The sequence below is a fragment of the Bos taurus genome, chromosome 15 (genome assembly GCF_002263795.3).
Source record: "Bos taurus isolate L1 Dominette 01449 registration number 42190680 breed Hereford chromosome 15, ARS-UCD2.0, whole genome shotgun sequence".
In the NCBI taxonomy this organism is placed as follows: domain Eukaryota; kingdom Metazoa; phylum Chordata; class Mammalia; order Artiodactyla; family Bovidae; genus Bos; species Bos taurus.
In genome coordinates this window covers 41,960,683-41,972,366 of record NC_037342.1, presented here as the reverse complement: position 1 = coordinate 41,972,366, position 11,684 = coordinate 41,960,683, and the positions used below count along the sequence as shown (strand labels likewise).

Below are 11,684 nucleotides of genomic sequence, written 5' to 3'. Positions count from 1 at the left end.
GGAGTCTCCAGCGAGCATGTGAGTCTGGACAAGACCCTGGCCCAGCGCCAGCGAGACTGGGAACATTTCCTGTCCCGGGGATTGGGAGGTGGGGGCTGCTCCCACCTTAAACCCTCGGGATTAGCAGAGAGAAGGGCCTGGAAGATTCAGCTAATCCCAGACCTGGCACCCGCCCCAGGGCTTCGGTCCTTGCTCCTCCACTGAGTAGCCCTGTGGTCTTAACCTCGTGGAGCCTCAGTCTCCTCATCTCTAAAGTGGGAATCACTGGGATCACAATGCCTAACTCCTAGGGTTGCAGGAGGATTTGATGAGATGATACTGAAAGGCTTAGCAGAGTGCTAGCATCTCAGACTTGCTTATCAATACCAGTGAGTTTCCTGCCCCTGCTCAGACACAGGTGAGGAAGAGCTGCTCTCTCCTGAAGTCCACACCTTGCCCTTACTCGCTCCTCACCACCTTGGGTGCAGCCCCCCACCCAGAGAAAGATCATGGTGCTGTGGGCCCTGGCCAGTCACATGGGGTCTCCAACCCTTTTCAGCAGTTAGAGGCAGCTCAGAGAAATCCTATGTAGGACTGCCAGATAGAATGCAGGACACCTACTTAGACTTGAATTTCAGATAACACATATCTATTTTAGTATAAGTATGTCCCAAATATTGCACAGGACATGCTTACATACACACACACACATATATATGCTGTGCTGTGTGCTTAATTGCTCAGTAGTATCTGACTCTTTGTGACTCCATGGACTGTAACCCACAAGGTTCCTCTGTCCATGGGGATTCTCCAGGCAAGAATACTGGAGTGGGTTGCCATGCCCTCTTCCAGGGCATCTGCCCAACCCAGGGATCAAACCCAGGTCTGCCGCATTGCGGGCGGATTCTTTACCATCTAAGCCACCCCAGAAGCCCAAGAATACTGGAGTGGGTAGCCTATTCCTTCTTCAGGAGATTTTCCCAACTCAGGAATCAAACTGGCATCTCCTGCATTGCAGGTGAATTCTTTACCAGCTGACCTACCAGGGAAGCCCCATATATGTGTGTATGTACGTATATATATATATATATAAAATCTGAAATTCTAATTTAATGAAATTTAATGGCTCATCCTGTATTTTTATTTGCTAAATCTGGCAACTCTAGTGGTGGGCCATCACTTACCACCTCAGAAAGTGTTCGCCAGTCATGCTGAGGGCTCTAGGTGTCGGTGCCTCGAGACGTGTGGCCTCAAGCCCTCCTGGTGACAGCTGCCTGGCTGCATACAGTCCTTATCCTCAGTTCCTGGCTGTGGCAGGCTTTCTCCCCCAAACCTAGCCCACTGTGCTTCTATCCCAGCCCCTTCCACGGACATCCAGTCCTGGACTGTCTCTTCTCCTTGCTTGTTACGAAAGAGATTCCTGATGAGACTATACTACATGCTGTCTGTCAAACCCATAAATAACTATTTCTGTAGATGGAACCAGAGAAGACTCATGGGTACTAGCCATGCTTTCCCTCAGGCACCTACACCTATCCATCGACTGGGAACAGGCTCCCACTGGCAAAACCACAACGTGATAGCTACTAGAACTGCAAGTAGAGGGATTAGAATGAATTACCAAACTCTTTACTGCTGTTTCTCCAACTTCATTGTGCAATAGAATCATCAAGTGTGAAACTCTCTGGACCCCTTTTCTAGAAATTCTAATCTTGTGGCTCTAAAGTGAGGCCCAGAAACCTATATTTTATTTAAGGCCCTCGGGTGATTCTCACTTATGCAGTTGGTCCAAAAACCCCATTTTAGGGAATGGTACTCCAAAAGTTGATTTTATGAATCTAGCAGCAATTCCTGCAAAGACAACTAGAAACTTCAGTTTGTGTGCATGTGAGGAAGGAGGTGTGAGTGTATGTCTGTGTGTCTATGTGTCTGTATGTGTTATATAAACCTTATATTGAACATCTACGATATTCTAATCACTATATTAGACACTCTCCATAAAAGCATGTACCTTCCTATGTGCCCCGTGAAATAGAGCTATTATACCATTCTTTTGAAAAGGAAACTAATAAGGTTTAAAGGGGCAAAAAGACCTGTGTGATGTTCCACAGCCAGTAAGCTGTACAGCAAAGAAGTGAACTTAGGTGGTTTGGCCCTAAAAGTCTGTCCCCGTACCATACTTCCTTCTCTTCAGCCTAATTTCTTAAATTAGGGTTTATGGATAGCCTTCAGGAGTCTCTGAGCCAATTGAAACTGTGTGCAAAATACTGTGTGATTTCTGTTTTTCTTGGGTACAGGCCTACAGCTTTCACCAGACTCACAAAAGGGTCACCAAATAACATTTAAAATCACTATATTAACACACATTTCATAAAGCACGTCACTGATGGGTGTGTGAAATGAGCACGCTCTATAGAAGACAATTTAGCATGATCAAAATTACAAGGCTTGTATCCTTTGATCCAATTCCACACCTAAGAATTTATTTTGCAAACATATTCCCACGCTTGGGGAAATGACAAATGAACACGATTATTCACTGCAGCTTTGTGTATAAAAGCAGAAGGATTGGAAACAACGTAAGTGTCCACCAACTGTCAGCCGTAAAAATGATGGGTATAGCCACAGCACAGGGTGGGGAAATGCAGGGACAGGAAAAGCCTCCAAGATCTCACGGTTAAGTAGAAAAAGTAGGATAACAGAACAGCATAGATATGTAAACACACACACAAATATAGTCACATTCACACATACATACTCACAAGTACATATGTATGTGTACACACAATCTCACTAAAATTAACACAAGAAATAAATAACATTAACATTAATTGCCAGATGGTACTAGTGGTAAAGAACCCATCTGCCAATGCAGGAGACATAAGAAACACAGGTTCAGTCCTTGGTCAGAAAGATCCCCTGGAGGAGGGCATGGCAACTCACTACAGTATTCTTGCTTGGAGAATCCCATGGACAGAGGAGCCCGGTGGGCTCTACAGACGATAGGGTTTCAAAGAGTCGGACACAACTGAAGTGACTTAGCATGTAGTAGCCTATGGGGAGGAAATCTAAGTGGCTGGGGCAAAGAGTATACACTGTGTATTTTATTTATACATTTAAAGTTTGAATCATGTGAATAAGTCATATGTTTACATTCAAAAATAGTAATGAAACAGAAGCATTGCTAGAAACAGGGATTTAGTTAATTCATCTTCCAGCACTGCCTCCCCCAAGTGTCAGAGTATTGGCATGAGCCTGACTAAAGGTTATTTTGGGTTTCTTACTTTTTATTTTTGAATAATTACAGAAATGCAGGAAGTTCAAGAATAGTACAAAGAGTCTCATGTACACTTCCCCCAGCTTCCCCCAGTGGTGATAGCATATACGACTATATGAAAGCCAGAAAGTGGGCACTGGTACCTTATTGTTAACTAGATCACAGATTTTATTATTTTTTTAAATTAGAGTATAGTTGCTTTACACTGCCGTGTCAGTTTCTGCTGTACAGCAAAGCGAATCAGCTATAGACACACATATAGTGTTCATTGCTCAATCGTGTTTGACCCTTTGCAAGCCCATGGACTGTAGCCAGCCAGACTTCTCTGTCCACGGACTTCTCCAGGAAAGAATACTGGAGTGAGTAGCCATTCCCTTCTCCAGGGGATCTTAACAACCCAGGGATCAAACCCAGGTCTCCTGCATTGCAGGCAGATGCTCTACCGTCTGAGCCATTACATATATCCCCTCTTTTTGGATTTTCTTCCCATTTAGGTCACCAGAGAGCACTGCGTAGAGTTCCCTGTGTTGTACAATGGGTTCTCATCAATTATCTATTTTATGCATAGTAGTGTATATATGTCTATAGATCTTATTCTAAAAGTTATTTTAAAAATGCAGCCTTCTCACAGCTCACATATTCATTTAAAATGTTTTTTGGGTGTGCCAGGCTAGAGTTGGCTGATGGGATGTGGTAGGGACACTTCAGAGCCATCCCTGCCCTCATGCAGTATAGACCAGAGAAGGTGACCCCTTACTTAAACAGTAACAGTATTTGGAGGCCTGGGACCCAGCAGTATACAAGGAGTGTTGACACAGCTCTAAAAAAGGCACTGTGTCCTTTGCTGTCCTGGTCATGGAGCTTCACAGCTTGCCTGAAAGCTGACTTTTAATCCTTAAAAGAGCATGAGCAATTACTCGGGCTATATTTATCCTTGTTCCTGGAGCCACACAGGGATTTGGCCTCACTCTACCCAAATCTCCAGTTCATCCATCACTCATTCCCATCAGAGACAATCACATGTCCTCAACATCAAAGTGGTAGGCCAGTGGAGGCGCACTGGCACACGACTGGGGGACGCACTCCCCTCAGGCCCTCTGACTCAAAGCCAGGGAAGAAGTTTAAAAATCCCAGGCCAAAAGCACATCTTGGGGCTGAGGGAAGCCAAGCCAGGAGAAGCAGAAGCTTGCCAAGAACTCTGCCAGCTCAGGGACTGGGCTGACCTCACTGGGAGTATTGGCCTCCCTGCCCCTTTTATACGTAGGGACTCTGTGAAATGCCCAGTACTTAGGAGGCCCTGGATGAGTAAGTGAACAGATAAGTGGCCAAATTGGCAGGAATGACATCCAGGTGTCAATGCAAGGGACAATGACAGGTGTCATTGACTGAACGTGGTGCCAGGCACTCTGTTAGCAACTTTACATATAAGGTCTAGTCAGTCTTCACCAAGCCCACGTGATGTAGGCCTTCTCACCCCTAGGTCCTAGATGAGGAACCTGGGATATGGAGAGGTCAAGGAGCCTGCTAGTGCCTTACAATTATAAAACTTATCTTTGCCACTCTAGAATCTCAGGGTGTCAACTTCAGGAGAGCAGACTTGGGGAACTTCCTTGGTGGTCTAGTGGCTAAGATCCTGGCATCCTGACTGCATTAGGCCAGTCCTGGGGAGAACAGCCGCCAGAAAAATTATCCTCCACTTTCTCCACTCGACCTCAAGAGCATGACCGACCCATTTGTTTCAAGGACGTGTTCTGTGTGCATGACTTGTGCTTGGACTTCTGCTGGTAGTGAGGTTATACAGATGAGCAAAATGTGACTCCTGTCCTCCAGGAGCTTATGGGATAAGATGCAAGAAGGTAAGTAACATCTGTGATTACAAGGTGTGTGAAAGTGGTTTACAAACTCTCTCTGTGTGCTTACATAGGCATTAGAGTAAAACTGTTCTGTAAGGAAGAATGTGGTTAGCAACCATGGATGGGCTGGGCTGCTGAACTTGAACCCAAGAGCTGCAGATGCTCCAAGGAAGAAGAAGCGGGGACAATGAGGAAGGTTTGATTCTGGAGGAGTGGGCATTTGAGGCAGTCAGGTGTCCAAACAGGTCAAGGTTTCAAGATGTGAAGAGTGGGTCAGGGAGATTGTTCCTAGAGGAATAAGTGGTGTGGGTCTAAGTGGAGAAGCAGGAAAGTGCTCAGGAATGCAGTGGCAGGGCTTCTGTCATGGAGCTGACCTGAGTTGTTCAGACTATGAAGGAACCTTGAAGCCCAGGCTTGAGTTTGGACTTAACTCCATGTGGATTGGGAGCCCCAGGAGGTTTCTAAGCAGGACTAGTGTGTGGTGAAAGTTAGGCTTTGGGACGATTGTTGTAGGACAGTGGGACCAGTCAAGAGATAACTGATAAAAGTCCTTTGGAGCCACATGGACTCCAAGGAATTATAGGGAAATTATGTAATCTCTTCAGTGTCAATTTCTTCTTTTTCAAAATGGGTAATACTGGGGATTATCTTCAAAATATCTGTTATGACCCACATGCTGGCCAATTGTAATAGGTATCAATGGCTATATTACTGGAGTCACTGGATCCTAGAGATCCCCTGCAGTATGAGGCACCAACACTAGATCTCCTCATGATCTGAGTTGCCAGGTCATGGGGAAATCTAGGGAATTCTGGGGGAGATTCCAGGGCAACTGAGGTGGTGGAGGAGAGTCAGGGGTCTCAGAGTAGGAGCTGTTTACCAACTGGCAGGGAGGTACCTTGACATTTTAACAACACATGGCTATAGTGGAGTGACTGGGGTAAACATTAGCCTAGGTGCTCCTGAAACACCCCATAGACATGTGGCTCTCAGGAGAGAAGAACCAGGTTGAGCAACTGGATATACAGTGGAGTCATTTATGGAGATGTGAAAGCCAGCTGGGGTACAGGAGTAATAGACTCCAGAGTCCCATTTTGGACATGTCAAGTGTGTAGATGACTATGAAACATCCCCGTGGAGATGACACACGGATAACTGAACGCAGGAAGCTTTGCACAGAAGTAGTAACAGCAGTGATAAGAGTGGGAAGAAAGACATAGACTCAATAAATTTGCAACCTAACTGCATGTGGGGTGTGGAAAGAAGAGGTCAGGTGGCTCCAGAATTTTGACCTGATCCCTGGGCAGGTAAAGTGAATGTTAATACCACAGGGCAGCCAGGAGCAGGCACTCACTGGTCAAGAAAGATCAGTTCAGTTTGAGATGCTGGTGGGATGCCTGGATGGAAATACCCAGATGGAGACACTCAAATGGAGATGCCCAGAAGATGGTTAGAAATACAGGATTGCAAGGATTGTTCCTTGAGAGATGTCTAGACTAGTGGAATAGACTTTAGAAATGCGGATCTCTAGGAGACCTTTAAATCACAAGTGAAGAAGACTGTAAATAAGCTATTGGATATTTGGGAGGGCCATGTCAATAGATGGAATTAGAAGCCAATTTTCAGGGATTTGGTGAGGCCTGGGATGTGAAGGCAATGAGACTCATTTCATCATGCACTTGGCAACAGTGTGCTGTGACAACCAAGTCATTCTTGGCTCATTGAAAATCCACAGTCCACTGAGACTCCCAGATCTTTACATAAGTAGAGCTCTCTCTACTTTGCCCCCACCACTAACTATCCTGAATAACAGTGTAGTCTCAACTTGTTCTTCAAACACAGGATTTCTGTGCAGGTGCCATGACACAACAGATTGTTTATTTCACCAAAGGAAGAGACAAACCTTTCTCAGATTGTCCTTTCAGGCTTCACATACATTTGGGAGTTTGCATTTTTTTATGAAAAAAGAAAAAAGGTGTGAAGCATAAAAGGATTTTTGAGGTTTGTGAGTTGACATTCCACCATTAAATTAATGCTAACAAAAGCTCGATTTCACTAATCCTGAGAGGAACTTGATCTCCAGATGCACTGACTGCTGATTGGATGCCTGCACCACGAGGCCTCTTCCACAGCCCAGAGTTGGGTGTTTTTCCTTTTTAAAACTACTTTGAAGTTGTGAAGAGCATGTATCACTTTTTAAGAGCAAACCCAAAAGAACTCTTGCAAGTAGTTTTGTTCAAGTGAAGGCTAACTGAACTAAATAGAACAGTCCCCTTTCATAACAACAAAAGCAGAAAAAAGAGGAAAAGAAGGAAGAGAGAGGGTGTGCATTTGTTCTTCCTCATCTCCCCAGTATGGAACGCTAGACTTCTCTGGGCCTTGGTTCTCAGGCCTAGATTCTTTTCTATCTGCACTTATTCCCAAGAGAATCTTTTTGAGCTCATGATTTTAAATATCATTTATTTAAACTCTCTGAAGACTCTTAAATGTTCATGTCCACTCTGGACCTCTCCTCCCAACTCCAAAGTCATATATCCAACTGCCCACTCAACACCTTCCCTTGGGTGTCTCACAGTCAGCTCCAACTTAACCCAAGGGCCTGCTTTGCCTTCAGCTTTCTCCATCTTGGTAAATGGCAAGTCCATCCTTTGAGCTGCTCAAACACAAAACATGGCTCATTATTTCCCTTCCTGCTCCTCACACACCCCACGGGGAATCCATCAGAAGATTCTGTTGGCTGTATTTTCAAAATACATCCAGAATCTGACCATTTCTTACTATGTTTATCAATACTACAGGTCTAGGCCTTCATGATTTCTTGCCAGTCATCAATGCAATTGCCTCCTAATTGCTTTTTTGCCCTTACAAAACAGGCAGAGTATTTTTTTTTCCATCATGAGTTATATCATGACTTACAAAACTTACTCTGTACCAGGTACTATACACAGTGATTTATATCCATCACTTATTTTCAAAGTGAATTCTCCCAAAGTGTTCAGTCTGCATTTTCCAGGTTAAGGTACTGAAATGAAATTCCTTATCCAGGATCACACAGCTCTTCTTTGAAAGAGCTGGACCTAAACACCTTAAGTCCCAGGCTCTTTCCTTCAATCCAGTTGCTGATGAATAATATGATTTTCACCCCCAGGAAATCCCTCTCTCAAAGCTGCCTGATGAAGTCAATGCAATCTAGAGTCGAGTTCATAAAAAGAGATTTAGACAAAATCAGGTAGGTAAAAATGAAAGAAAAGTAGGAGGAACATTTCTGTAGGTCAATCATCTTGACAGCAGTTTATCTGCCCAATTTATTCCATTTAGTCAGTAAATTCCGTTCTGTCGAACTTATGGTGTGATATATCCGAAAAAGGTTGTTCAACCAGGTTTCCTGGGGCCATGTGAAGATAAAACCAACTAGGGCCATATTTACCCTCCTTCCCATCCTTGGGATTCTGGGCCCTGTAATATCATTTCTTTATTTTTCACAACATTCTGGGTACAGTGATCCTCAGGCTCATTACCTCTTTTCTTTCAACAATGACAAAAATTGCACAAACACATATCTGAGCACATCCTCCAAACATGGAGAAATGTCTATGCTTCAGAATTCACAAATGTCCCATCCAATCCATTTGTTTGTGTAACCTTGAACTTTCAAATTTAAAATAAACCATGTACTAGACAAAAGAATTCACTTTGGATCTGAGCCTTTCTTTGTGATCATCCCTTCTTCTTCTGGATTAAAAGCAAAAGACATCTTACAGCTTGTTTTGGATTCTCCAAAAGCTAGTTTTGAGGGGTGCTAGGGACCTCCCTTGTCTTTCTTGGATGGGAATGCTGCTCCTTGTTTTGATTTATTTTTGTTTTTTTCTGAATGTTGAAAATACTCTGGGAATGAAAAACTGTAAGGCTGGACCCTGAGGGCAGGGCCCCTGGGTGATGGGTTCCCTAAGAGCTGTAAGGGCCAAAGGGATAAGTTACCCCTTGGAAGTGCATAGCTTTGGCTCTGCATGGAAGTTGTCACCCTATGACCCAAAGGAATCTGCTTGTGCTTCAAATGTAGATCTATGGGATGGGGTGAGGATTTTGGTGGGCTAAAATTGTGATGTGAACCAGAAAGCCTCTGAGAAAAGGCTCCGAACTATGAGAGGTGAAGAAGAGGGAACATGCCAAAGCCTAGAACCAGACTTTATGCCAGCTTATGGTCAAGCTCCAAAAACTCCAAATTGCTCAAAGCAAAATAGGAGAGGATCTCAGGGGCTACCGTCCAAGGGACCTGCCAGGAAGGAGTGGGAATCCGTAGAGTCAGTGGAGGACAGCAGTAAGGGAAGAGTTTTTCTCTTCCGGAAGTCTGAAGACCCTCCATAGCCCTTAGGGAACATGACACACACCACAGAGAATGGCCTTTGGCCAAGAGTAGGGATGGAAAGGGGCTTCCCAGGTGGTGCTAGTGGTAAAGAACATGCCTTCCAATGCAGGAGATGTAAGAGACATGGGTTCTATCCCAAGGTTGGGAACATCCCCTGGTGGTGGGCATGGCAACTCACCCCAGCATCCTTGCCTGGAGAATCCCATGGATAGAAGAGCCTGGTGGACTACAGTCCATGGGGTTACAAAGAGTCAGACATGACTGAAACAACTTAGCACGCACATGTTCAGGGACTCAAAGTCACAGCTTAAAATCCACAGCTTACTATTCATTTCTTCATTCATTCATTCATTCAATAAACATGTGTCTTTTCTACTTCCTGCTAACGAGTCTGCTTGCCTTTACTCTTGCCTTTGTCCAATCCAATCCAGTCCCCCCACCTCAGTAGCCAGAAAGACACTTCTAAAATGCCATTCTGTTGCTTACACCCACTGGCAGAGGGAGACCAGACAACAGCGACTGAAAGGTCTCTACTCCCTGTATTGAGAGCTCCTCTCCCTGAGCCTGGCTAGGTCTTCCCTCCTCCTTCGTGCTTAAACGATCCATTGCTGGACTTCCCTGATGGTACAGCGGTTAAAAATTTGCCTGCCAATACAGGGGACACGGGTTCAATCCTTGGTCCTGGAAGATCCCACGTGCCATGGGGAAACTAAGCCCATGCACCACAACTACTGAGCTGTGTGTCTAGAGCCTGTCCTCCACAGCAAGAGAAACCACCGCCACGAGAAGCCCCCACACCGCAGCTAAAGAGTAACCCCTGCTCTCTGCAACTAGAGAAAGCCCGCACAGCAAAGAAGACGCAGCACAGCAAAAACTTAAAAAACAGATCCATTGCTGACCATAGACCCTTCACATACCTTTTCTAGTTGTGTTAATATGAAACCCTGAGTGATGTCGCCTTCGATTTTGCACTAGAATAGTTCTTTGAACTCTCAGAGTTTCATCTTATTTTTTGGAGTTTTTAGAAGGAGAAATGGAGAAGAAAATGGCAACCCACTCCAGTGTTCTTGCCTGGAGAATCCCAGGGACGGGGGAGCCTTGTGGGCTGCCGTCTCTGGGGTTGCACAGAGTCGGACACGACTGAAGTGACTTAGCAGCAGCAGAAGGAGAAAAGGAGAATGGGGTAGAACAAATGATGTTACCTCTTTGTGAATCATTTACCTCTTCGCTTTGCCCTCAGGCCCTCTCATTAAGACCTCCATATAACATCTACAAATAACAGAGGGGCTGCTAATGTGGACTTCAAAAAAAAAACCCTATAATTTTTGCTGTCATTAGAAGTGGGAATAGCAAACTATATTGGGGTAGACTGTATCTACTATGGGGGAAAAATCAACCAAGTGACCTCCCCTAACAAATATAAGGCAAATAAGCACTTGTACACAGGAAAGAGATGTAACAAACTCCTGTAGTCTGACAAAGACTATCTCTCCCAAACATCTGTGATACGTCCACTGTGGTAAATCTGCACAGGAAGCAAGGGCATTCAGCCCCTAACCCTTTCTTTTTGCAGGAATATTATTGCAATCTCATTGATGTATTGGGAGGGCCCCAGTTGGAATCTGTGAGCAGAAAGTGATACCAAGGGCCCCAGAGGGGCACACATCGTGAGGGTCTGGGCTGGGACCTGTGATAAGAGCCTCAGTAGTTACAGAGAAAAGGGGTTGGGGAGGGTGGAGCTCGTAACGGAGGCTGCAGGCCCCTCTCAACCAAGCCACCTTGATGTAGTGGTGTGCTTTGGGTATAAAGCCTGAGTCAAACATATGAATTAAAAGAACTATAACTTTAGGGGACTTCCCTGGTGGTCCAATGGCTAAGACTCTGCACTCCCAATGCAGAGGGACTAGGTTCAATCCCTGGTCAGGGAACTAGATCCCCCATGCTACAACTAAGAGTTTGCATGCACGATGAGGACTGAAGACCCCACGTGCCACAACTAAGAACTGATGTGGCCAAATAAATAAATCTTTCCAAAAATGCTATAACTTTAGAACCTAAATAAGAGACACTCCTGTGACTCAAGAGGATATATCAGTCAATTAGAGAAGGTTATACTATAGTAACAAAAAAACTCCAAATTCTCAGCAGCTTACAACAGTAAAGGTTTATGTCTTAGGCATGTTACATTCTGGATGTGGTTTCATTCTGC

The 11,684-nt window shown here is 44.7% G+C and overlaps 1 non-coding gene across 1 annotated transcript; it reads left to right on the top strand.

The window, feature by feature from the left end:
• The first annotated feature begins 11,330 nt into the window (after positions 1-11,330).
• TRNAG-CCC (transfer RNA glycine (anticodon CCC)) lies at positions 11,331-11,403 on the top strand. Its single transcript has one exon. It is a non-coding gene; the product is annotated as a tRNA-Gly (tRNA).
• Positions 11,404-11,684: the final 281 nt, after the last annotated feature.